General features: G+C 42.1%; 2 long non-coding RNA genes across 3 annotated transcripts; one reads left to right on the plus strand and one right to left on the minus strand.

The window, feature by feature from the left end:
- Positions 1-2,067: 2,067 nt before the first annotated feature.
- Positions 2,068-4,424, minus strand: LOC126995793 (uncharacterized). Of its 2 annotated transcripts, XR_007750699.1 has the most exons (3): positions 4,280-4,302; positions 4,068-4,129; positions 2,068-2,887 (listed from the first exon to the last, which is right to left on the minus strand). It is a non-coding gene; the product is annotated as an uncharacterized LOC126995793 (long non-coding RNA). The 2 variants fall into 2 exon arrangements; XR_007750698.1 differs by having other exon boundaries at positions 4,068-4,424.
- A 1,369-nt stretch (positions 4,425-5,793) lies between these two features.
- On the plus strand, positions 5,794-9,446 carry LOC126995790 (uncharacterized). Its single transcript, XR_007750694.1, has 3 exons — positions 5,794-6,631; positions 7,554-7,697; positions 8,563-9,446. It is a non-coding gene; the product is annotated as an uncharacterized LOC126995790 (long non-coding RNA).
- Positions 9,447-10,352: the final 906 nt, after the last annotated feature.

Below are 10,352 nucleotides of genomic sequence, written 5' to 3' on the forward strand. Positions count from 1 at the left end.
CTGTGGTGGGTAATAATAATAATGACAGGGCCAGTGTGATATTCCTGCTACCCACAGTTTATCTTCCCAAAGTTTTCCTAGATACCCATTAGTTGGTCAGCCCAAAAGGGTCCATGAACAGCTGGGTGAGCTGCGTGTAGACTGATCAAGCTGAGATTCATACACGGACACGGATTTGCTGCTGAACCTGCTAACCAATGTACCAGTGTTTCTTTAATCTTCTGGGCATTTTTGACGTGCGACCCTCCCAGCTGTTCATTCTCCTTTTCAGTGTGATTAAAAAAGGGTGAGTAGAGGATTAAACACCCCAAGGACGAATATTTACAGTCTTTGGTAAATGGTTTAGCTCTGCCACTTCAAAATATCATGTACTCTTCCAAACTGTGGGCAAAGGGCAAAAATAAATCATATTTAACCATAATATGAAGGTGTACATTATAAGTAACTAACCTAAGTAGACGTAACATAACCAAACCAAAACCAAAAGTGTTATAACTAGTTTTACCATGTAGATATCATTACAAAATAAAATTTCTATGGTGTAGATACTTTCCGTTGTAGATAACAAGCCAAAGTACAGTGTAGATATTTTTTTTCTTGTAGATAACAAGCCAAAGTAGCACCACCTAACCACTGCAGCCACCGCCCCGACTGTCCAGTGCACTGACAGTACTGGCAGGGTTATGTTAGGTTTGCTTAGATTAGTTAGCCTTCTTTAGTACTTCTATTGAACTACCTACTTGTTTGTTTATTTTCTTCAAATTATAATGGTATTGAGTATTATTGATCTGAAAACAATAAGGAACAAAGCAGGGGGAATTGTTTCTTCACTCAAAGAAATGGATATTTGGGAAAACCTGGGGAAAGTAAACTGGTAACTCTCCTGTTACACTAGCCATGTCCCAGGATAATTAGTTCTTACCAACAACCAGCTCTAGGGCCAGCAAGATGGAGATGAGCAATGAGGCCACATGCAGCTATAGCACATGCCCCCAATTCTACCTTTATTTATTTAGCATGGGGTAAAGGTAAAGAATGTATCGTTTCACATTAATATTTTATTGATAAAATAGTTTTATTTAGCCTTAGTACGTGCGATGAAAAAGGATTACACAGTCTAATAATTTATTTTTCCATGTTGAAAATACAGGTAAACTTACTACCAGGTAAAGATTTTCTTACAGCAAAAGGTCTTTTATGATATTTGTATCTTGACTGCTCTTTGATGCTATAAATGGACACAGTCACCACAGGACAGCCCCAGGGAGCAGAAATATCGGATGATTCTGTCACTATTCTCCCTCCATTTCATCTGGCCTGTACGGTTCTCTTTTCTTCTCTTCTGTAGCTCACATTCCATTGCTTTGGACTGTTAAGCCCTAGTAAATGAACTTATCTACCTTTGCCAACTTAATGAAACCTTACTGTACCATCTCTATTGGGCTCACTCACATGTACTCAGGCTTGCTCCTCCTAGTTCATTTTCAGTTTCTTTCCTGCCTTCACTACACATCACAATGTCACCCATAAATATCATGGTCCACGGAGACTGCTGCCTCAACCAAACAGACATAACCTAACCAAACCTAACCACTGCAGCCGCCGCCCTGACTGTCCAGTGCACTGACAGTTCTGGTTCGGTTATGTTAGGTTTTCTTAGACTAGTTATTTTCTTTATGACTTCTATTGAATTACTTATTTGTATATTTTCTTCAAATTATAATGGTTTTGAGTACTATTAATCTAAAAATACTAAGAAATAAAGCAGGGGGAATTGTTTCTTCACTCAAAGAAATGGATATTTGGGATAACCTGGGGAAAATAAACTGGTAACTCTCCTGTCACACTAGCCATATCCCAGGATAATTAGTTGTTACCAACAAGCAGCTCTAGGGCCAATAAGATGGAGATGAGCAATGAGGCCACATGCCGCTAAAGCATATGCCCCCAACTTTACCTTTATTAATTAATTTAGCATGGGGTAAAGAATTTATCATTACATATTAATATTTTATTGATAATATAGCTTTATTTAGCCTTAGTACGTGTGATGAAAAAAAGGATTACACAGTTTAATAATTTATTTTTCCATGTTGAAAATACAGGTAAATTTATTACCAAATAAAGATTTTCTTACAGCAAAAGGTCTTTTATGATATCTGTAACTTGACTGCTCTTTGATGCTATAAATGGACACAGTCACCACAGGACAGCCCCAGGGCTTTGTCCTGGAGCAGAAATATCGGATGATCGTGTCACCATTCTCCCTCTATTCCACCTGGCCTGTACGGTACTCTTTTCTTCCTTTCTGTAGCACACGTTCCATTGCTTTGTTCTGTTAAGCCCTAGTATTTGAACTTATCAACCTTTGCCAACTCCACTCACTGAAACCTCACTGTACCATTTTCGTAGGGCTCACTCACATGTACTCAGTCTTGCTCCTGCTGATTTTCATCCCTCTTATACAGTGCATACCTCCACCTCTCTAGTTCATTTTCAGTTTCTTCCCTGCCTTCACTAAATATCACAATGTCATCCACAAATATCATGGTCCATGGAGACTGCTGCCTGACCTCATCCGTCAGCCTGCACATCACTACTGAGAATGAGCGGACTGATCCTAGGTGTAGTCTAACCTTGACCCTGACACTCTTTGTAACTCCTGCCATACCAGCAACATCATAAACTTTTTTGGACACATGGTGTGCTTCCTCGGATAGAGAAATTATATGTAGAAAGTGTACCAGGTATATCATTTGACATCTCCAATAGCCCTGCTACCTGACGACGACAATTTATATGCAGTCAGCTATGGTGAAGAGGAAATTGCTTGTGACCAGGTATTTCACTGTGACAAGCATCTTAAGATTCAGAAGAATTCCACATCCTGTGGGAGAGACATATATGTACATAAAGTATTATTAAAAAAAAATGCTGTCATGTTGAAATTAGGATGAAAATAAATAAATGCTGGGTGTGCAGAAAACAAGAGAACTGAGAAAGAAACAAGCTGGAAAATTTAAACAAGTACACTATAACAGTGACTGAGGGACAGAGTGATGAATGGAAGAACAAATTGTAATGCTAATGCAGCTATAGCATTTCCCCCCAACTTTATTTTTTTAAAACTGAAAGATAGGAAGGGGGCCGAGCCGAACCTATCCTGCACAATCCTACATAACCTACCTGAAGATTTTGGCCTGACCTGAGTGGTATATTTCAGAGACTGTCTTCAATTTTTTGGGTAACCTATGATGCTTTATCGTATGGAAATAACTGTCGCACCAGAATACAACGACGAGAACAATGGAGCAAAATATTTACAAAATAACAACACAGCTATTTCAAGAAAATATAAAAAAAATCTCCTTAACTGCCATTCCCATAAATTATTCAGAAATTAATATTGTAGTCAGTATTTTAAATAAATGAGAAAAATCATCTTATTGCCGTGGAAACTTGCTGTGAAGTAGCTGTCAGGGCAAATGACACTATCCTAGAGCTCCAGCTCAACATTAGGATAATAACCTATCACTGCTCAGGATAATAACCTATTGCTGCTAAAATAAAATATGGCGACGTAATAGATTGAGAATTATATATGATTCCACGGAACTAAGCAAACCTAATAATTAGTACCCTAATGCTGTCTGAATCAATCAGAGCTAAAATAGTTACCTTTCACTGTAAGACAGTAGCCTATCACTTCTTATCTAGTTATTCATAACACAAACAGTCGTACTGATTACTACATAAAAATATATTCAAAATAAACTGGTGACCACCCGTGATGGGTGTATTTCTATAGTTTTTGTTTTTTCTCCCCCTCTGCCTAGGACCAACTACTGCGAATAGTTCCATTATACCTTGAATGTTTTTTGGGTGGCTGTCTTATATATTCTTAATATTTCATAATAGAATTCATGTTGATTGAGTGCCACCAAATCCACAGGTATGCAATAGTTTGTTAACCCTATCAGCACACTCGTATGAGCTACGAAGACAACTACATACAACATTTTCAAAAAGAAATGTCAACAGATAAATAAAACACTAAATGTACTTACCGAAAATATCCATTGCGTTGGCTGAGACGACAGACTCTGTTGTGCTGGCGGTGTACGATACGCTGCCCAATAAAACGCTTGTACAACAAAAATAAAGGTGTTTTGAATAATTATTTGCCTTATATATGCTCTCTGCATGCTAGGTATGTTATATCATTGCATATTTACTTATTTACTTTGAATTCATAGGTTACAAATCTCGTTTTCGTCACCTCAACCGCTCCCCAAAATCTCCTTACCAAAACGCCGATTTTTCGTTCGCGAGCGAGCGAAAAGCAGCGGCCAAGAGCGACTGTAGACCCGATCGCGCGCGGAAGGCTTTCGTTCGCTGGCTAGCGAACGAAAACGGGTGACTGTAAGACCGGCCCTGTGTTCTGTATCCTGGGCACTGATTGGCTCAGCGACCGTAGCATTTGTTGGTTCGTGAGTGGTTAGCTCGGAGACAAAGGGAGAGTGTGTTACAGCTTGCTGCCGTTAAATGCTCGAGAACTTGGCAGTGCGGACCCAGACAGGATGAGGCAGTGACTACACTTGAACGAGACTCAAGTCCTAAACTTGCTCAGCATGATTACTCCAAGCTTATCTAGTTTGGTGGAGCTCTTTGCGGTACTGGAATAAACACGTGGAGACCTGCTGAACTGAAAAGCTGATTGGCTCTTTTTCTTCTTGTGACCACAACTTACCGACCACACGAGTAACCGACATGTTGGTGACTGAGTTTGTGACTAGAATTTCGATGAGTTTCCCGTGAAATGTAGCCGACTTTGACTCTCAAGAAACTAGTGGTTGGGTGACATTGTCCACACAGGCTGAGGCGAGATTCACAGAGATAAGCGTGCTTATATAAATAATATATATAAAATATAATATGTAAATAATAAAATATATATAAGGTCGCTACTTCGTGGATTTTCGCCCAGCGCGGGGAGTTCTGGAACGTATCCCCCGCGATAAACGAGGGATTATTGTATACAAATTATTTTATCTCTATATTTATGCTTACATCTCAAAATTATCAATTAATTTATATTTCTTCATGTGCAACATTTAATTCTGCATGTTTTCATATATAATACATGCTGATTATGTTGAGTTTATGGCTGAAAACTTGTTATATTCAATAGCGACATTTGAAATTAGGCGCGCGCGGTGGTCTCGGATACTGGGCGGGCGCTGTTTGGGCCCGGCCGTAGTGAAGGGGTTTTACATAGATAGATTTACATAGAAAATCAGACCACACAGACCCCATGGTCCAGACTTGGTGGTCTGTCCTTAAACCTAAGTGATTTTACATTAATCAGAAGACTCCAAAACGTTGCATTTCTACTCTAGTTGATATTAAGTTGAAGGAAGTGACGGTCGAGCTTATTTTTGAAGGAGTCAATCGTGTTACACTGGACCACTGATGATGGGAGCTTATTCCATTCTCGCACTACATCGTTGGTGAAGAAAAATTTGGTGCAGTCCGAATTTACTTGTCTACATCTGAGTTTTACGCCATTGTTCCTCGTGCGCAAAGTGTCATCGATCATAAACAATGTTGATCTGTCTACATTCGTGAAACCATTAAGTATTTTAAAACATTCGATCAGTTTTCCTCGGAGGCGACGTTTCTCAAGAGAGAACATGTTAAGGGTAGAAAGCCTTTCTTCGTAGGATTTGTTGCGCAAGGAAGGGATAATTTTCGTTGCCCGACGCTGAACACCTTCTAATTTAGCAAACTGCCCTTTGACGTTAAGTTGAAGACCATGTGACCTTTGCTGGAGCGAGTGCGGAAAATTGAATTAGGATCACTGAAAACACATTATTATATACAGTTATCCACCCCCAGTGGACTTCCCTTCTTTGACTAAGACTTTTATACAGTTTATGTGAAACACCCCCTAAAACTTATAACTTCCAGGCCATCCTGATGCCCTTGGTGGGTGCTGAGGTCAAAGGCCCCATCTCATGGATGAAATTCACTGTAAGGTGAGAAGAGGTGGATGTCTAGCGGACATCTTCTCAAAGCTAGCACAAGGCGTACACTGACCAATGATTAGTCAAGGCAGCATGGCTGGGTATTGTTGGAAAGAAAACCACATGCTTACCCTGCTTCACCACAAACAAGTTAAATTTGACGGCGCACTAAGTCAAAAAATGCCTTGTCCACTGTTATCGACACCCACGGCACCAGCTGTGACCCACTATTGTCCACACCCGCGCTCTAAGGGCTAAAGATTGTGGCTGTCCGAGAGGGTTCAGGAGGATGGAGATCAACAAACTCCTCAAAATGACCAACAATAATACTGTATGCAAAAAATTAAAGCCTGTCAGAAAGTTGTGTGTGACAAGAACTAACATTTTTGGCGGCTGTGGAACACTGGGAGGGTGTTGGGCTATTATGTTCACTACTACTACTACTACTATTACTACTACCACTACTACTACTGCAGGAGGATGGCGGGGGCAGCAGTGAGGCGGTGGCCGGCGGAGGAGGAGAGAGACAGGCGGAGAAGAATGTCAAGGTCCATTTCAATTCTTCCTTCAACGTTGTCAAGTACGGGGACGGCACTGACATCAAGGTGTGTGTGTGTGTGTATTTACCTAGTTGTATTTACCTAGTTGTGACATACGGGAAAAGAGCTACACTCGCGCTGTCCCGTCTCCATATCCTCTCTTATCCAACTTTTCCTTAAAATCATGAATGTTTCTTGCACAAACCACCTCCTCCTCCAGTCCATTCCACAGCTTCTGTTTGGGAAGCTAAACTTTTTCACATCTCGCCTACACGTGGTCGCCCTCAACTTCTTTCCATGTCCTCTCGTTTCTCTCTCGCTCCACACACACACACACAGGTCCTCTCTGTCCAGATTCTCCACCCCGCTCGCCACCCTGAACACCACTATCAGGTCTCCTCTTTCTCTTCTCTCCAGGGTTGTGAGCCCCATGCTATTGAGTTTCTCCTCATACGTCTGATCCCTAAGTTCCAGTACCATCTTAGTTGCCACTCTCTGCACTCTTTCCAGCTTTCTTATGTTCTTCTTTTCGTGAGGAGACCAGACCACTGCTGCATACTCCAACCTTGGCCTTATCATTGTAACTATTATTTTCTTCATCATCTCCTCATCCAAATACACAAATGCCGTCCTTGTGTTCCTCAGCAAATTCAGAGTTTGTCCCGTTATCCTCCTGTTGATGTGTTTGTCCGGTGACATGTTCTCTGAGACAGTCACTCCCATATTTGCTTTTTGATAAGTGTGAGATAAAACTTTGGATTTGTGTGTGCTTAGCAGGCTTTCCTATTTCCTGTTTTTTGTTGCCCGTAAGCTGCTTACACTTCTGTAAAAAAAGATAAATAAATAAAATATAGATTAGAGGAATGGAAGGCAAATGAAAAGTAGTGAGAACACCGTGTGGAAAGTCACTTGTTTTGATAGTAGTAAAGATATGTTAGTTTTTGTAGTCATTGATACAGTCCTCTCCTCCTTCTCTTCCTTTCCTCAGCGCTGCACCAGGCCAGCTTCATCCTAGTCAGCACAAGCTGTTATGCCCACACTGACCACGGCCACTATGTCCCCGCTGAGCTGAGTCTGCTGCGCTTCAGCCTAAGGAACGGAATCATGAAGTTGTTTCACTGTGTTGTTCCGCGTGAGTTGTGGCCTCGACTCAGTCCTGTGAAAATGGGGGCTTCGTGGTGCAGTGGTTAGCACACTCGGCTCACGACCGAGAGAGCCCGGGTTTGATTCCCGGGCGGAGTGTAAAAATTTGGGCGGCTTTTCCGATACCCTACGCCCCTGTCCATCATCCAGCAGTGAATGGGTACCAGGTATTAATCGGGGGCTGTGTCCCGTCTCCTGGGGTCTGTTCTCTTCTCCTATAATTCCTTCCCCTTCTGTCTCTCTCCGGCATATGACCACAGATGTTGCGCCGACTTAACCAAACTTTCCAACTTTTTCCTGTACTCTGTTGATTCCAATTTTATCATCATCATCATCATCATCTTTTCCTCAGGTTAGGTTAGATTGACCCGGTAGCAGTGGGGATCATGTTCCTAATGGCACTCACACAAACCGTATTATGATATATGTCAAAGCATTTGTGATCAGTTTATGTATCATCTATTTTTTGGGGTTTATATCATGGCACAAATTTGACCCGTCGCTGCTACACGGTAAATCCACAAATTTGGCCCGTCGCTGCTACACGGTAAAGCCACAAATTTGGCCCGTCGCTGCTACACGGTAAAGCCACAAATTTGGCCCGTCGCTGCTACGGGGTTAAATTGACCTCTCTTTTGGACACTCCTCTGAGCCCTTTTTGTGGGAGCAGCAAACAGCAGGCTTTTTCATTATTGTTTCCTTTTTTTTGCCCTTGAGCTGCTTCCTCAGCTGTAAAAAAAAAAAAAAAAAATTATATAATCCATCTGATCACTGCTCCTCATCTTCACATGGAAACACCAGCAACAAGAACAATGCAACTCACACCAGTCTTTAATTTGTTCCCTTCCCTGCAGCCATCTTGCTGCCTCGGCAAGGAAGCACTCGCTGGAGACTCACAAGCTGCTGAGTGACTCGGAGGGCTTCGGGAACAGCCTTGAGGAAACTGCCAAGAATCTGAAGCAGCTCTTGTCCAAGGTGAGGTGTTCGTGCATGCTGAAGGGGTGCAGGTCTCCCATAGTTCCCAGTGCAGAGAAACGGTTTGAGGAGCCAAAAAAAGTTTGCGATGAGGAGTACCAGGTGGAGGGTCGATCCCCCTAACGTGAGACAGGTACTGAAGAAACTTGAGCAAAATTGAGGCGTTACTTCAGTAAGATTTATCGCTTTAGGAGTGGCAGGACTTTGTGTGTGTGTGAGGGAGTCAGCTCCAGGGTGCTTTGTGAGGAAAGCCTGCAAAGGGCATTGAGTTAACCCCTTCACTACGGCCGGGCCAAAACAGTGCCCCGTTCCGTATCCGAGATCGCCGCGCACGGCAAATTTCAAATGTCGCTATTGAATGTAACAAGTTTTCAGCCACAAACTCAAAACAATCATCATGTATTATATATGAAAACATGCAGAATTAAATGGTGCATATAAAGAAACATAAATTAATTGATAGTTTTGAGATGTAAGCATAAATATAGAGATAAAATAACTCGTATATTGGTTAAAGCGAGCCTGGACAAAGTATGCAAGTCCTCGGATATGGTACGGGGCACACAAGGACGCAGTATACTCGTGTTGAAGGGGTTAAGGTCAAAGAGAGGGGTCAGTCGGGTTCTAATGAGTGTTTCTTTAGGTTCACGGTACAGAGGAAGGGTCACACTACCACCAGGGTCATAAAACTACTCCTGGAAATGCCCACAACTCATACGAAAGCCTTGTCAAATAGGTGTTCTACTACTTAAGGTCAAAGAGAGAGGTCAATCAGGTTCTAATGAGTGTTTCTTTAGGTTCACGGTACAGAGGAAGGGTCACACATTACCACCAGGGTCATAAAACTACTACTGGAAATGCCCACAACTACAAATTTTTTTGTCAAATATGTGTTTCTAAATTCAAGGTACAGAAGAAGGGTCACACTACCACCAGGGTCATAAAACTACTCCTGGAAATGCCATCAACTTCTATGAAAGCCTTGTCAAATATGTGTTTCTAGGTTCACAGTACAGAGGAAGGGTCACATTACCACCAGGGTCATAGAACTACTCCTGGAAATGCCCACAACTCCTACGAAAGCTTTGTCAAATATGTGTTTCTAGGTTCACAGTACAGAAGAAGGGTCACACTACCACCAGGGTCATAGAACTACTCCTGGAAATGCCCACAACTCCTACGAAAGCTTTGTCAAATATGTGTTCTTGGGCGATGAAATGTCTTATAACATGACTCTCAGAGACTCATTGTGTCTTTACCGTGTAGCAGCGATGGGCCAAATTTGTTCCATGATATAAACACCCCAAAATAGATGATACATAACCTGATCGCAAATGCTTTGATATATATTGTGACATGGTTTGTGTGAGGGTGATTTTTTCTCATTTTTCTCACTTGGAGGGACCATTAAGAAACATGATGCCTGCTGCTGCTGCTGGGTTAAGGGATACAAGGGACGTTAGGCTGTGAAGTAGTGTTGTGATACTCTTGCCTTGGTGCCAACAGCCGCACAACACCGCACTGAAGGACGCTTCTGCACCCTGTTGTGTGTGCAGCCTGCTTCAAGTGTCAGAACCTGGACCTCAGGAAGCTGTGGAGCCTCAGAAGGGGAAGCACTAGGAGCTGTGGGTCCGACAGTCTGAGCCTTCAGCTAATGACTTTTCTCAAA

Source organism: Eriocheir sinensis, chromosome 9, assembly GCF_024679095.1.
Source record: "Eriocheir sinensis breed Jianghai 21 chromosome 9, ASM2467909v1, whole genome shotgun sequence".
Taxonomy (NCBI): Eukaryota; Metazoa; Arthropoda; class Malacostraca; order Decapoda; family Varunidae; genus Eriocheir; species Eriocheir sinensis.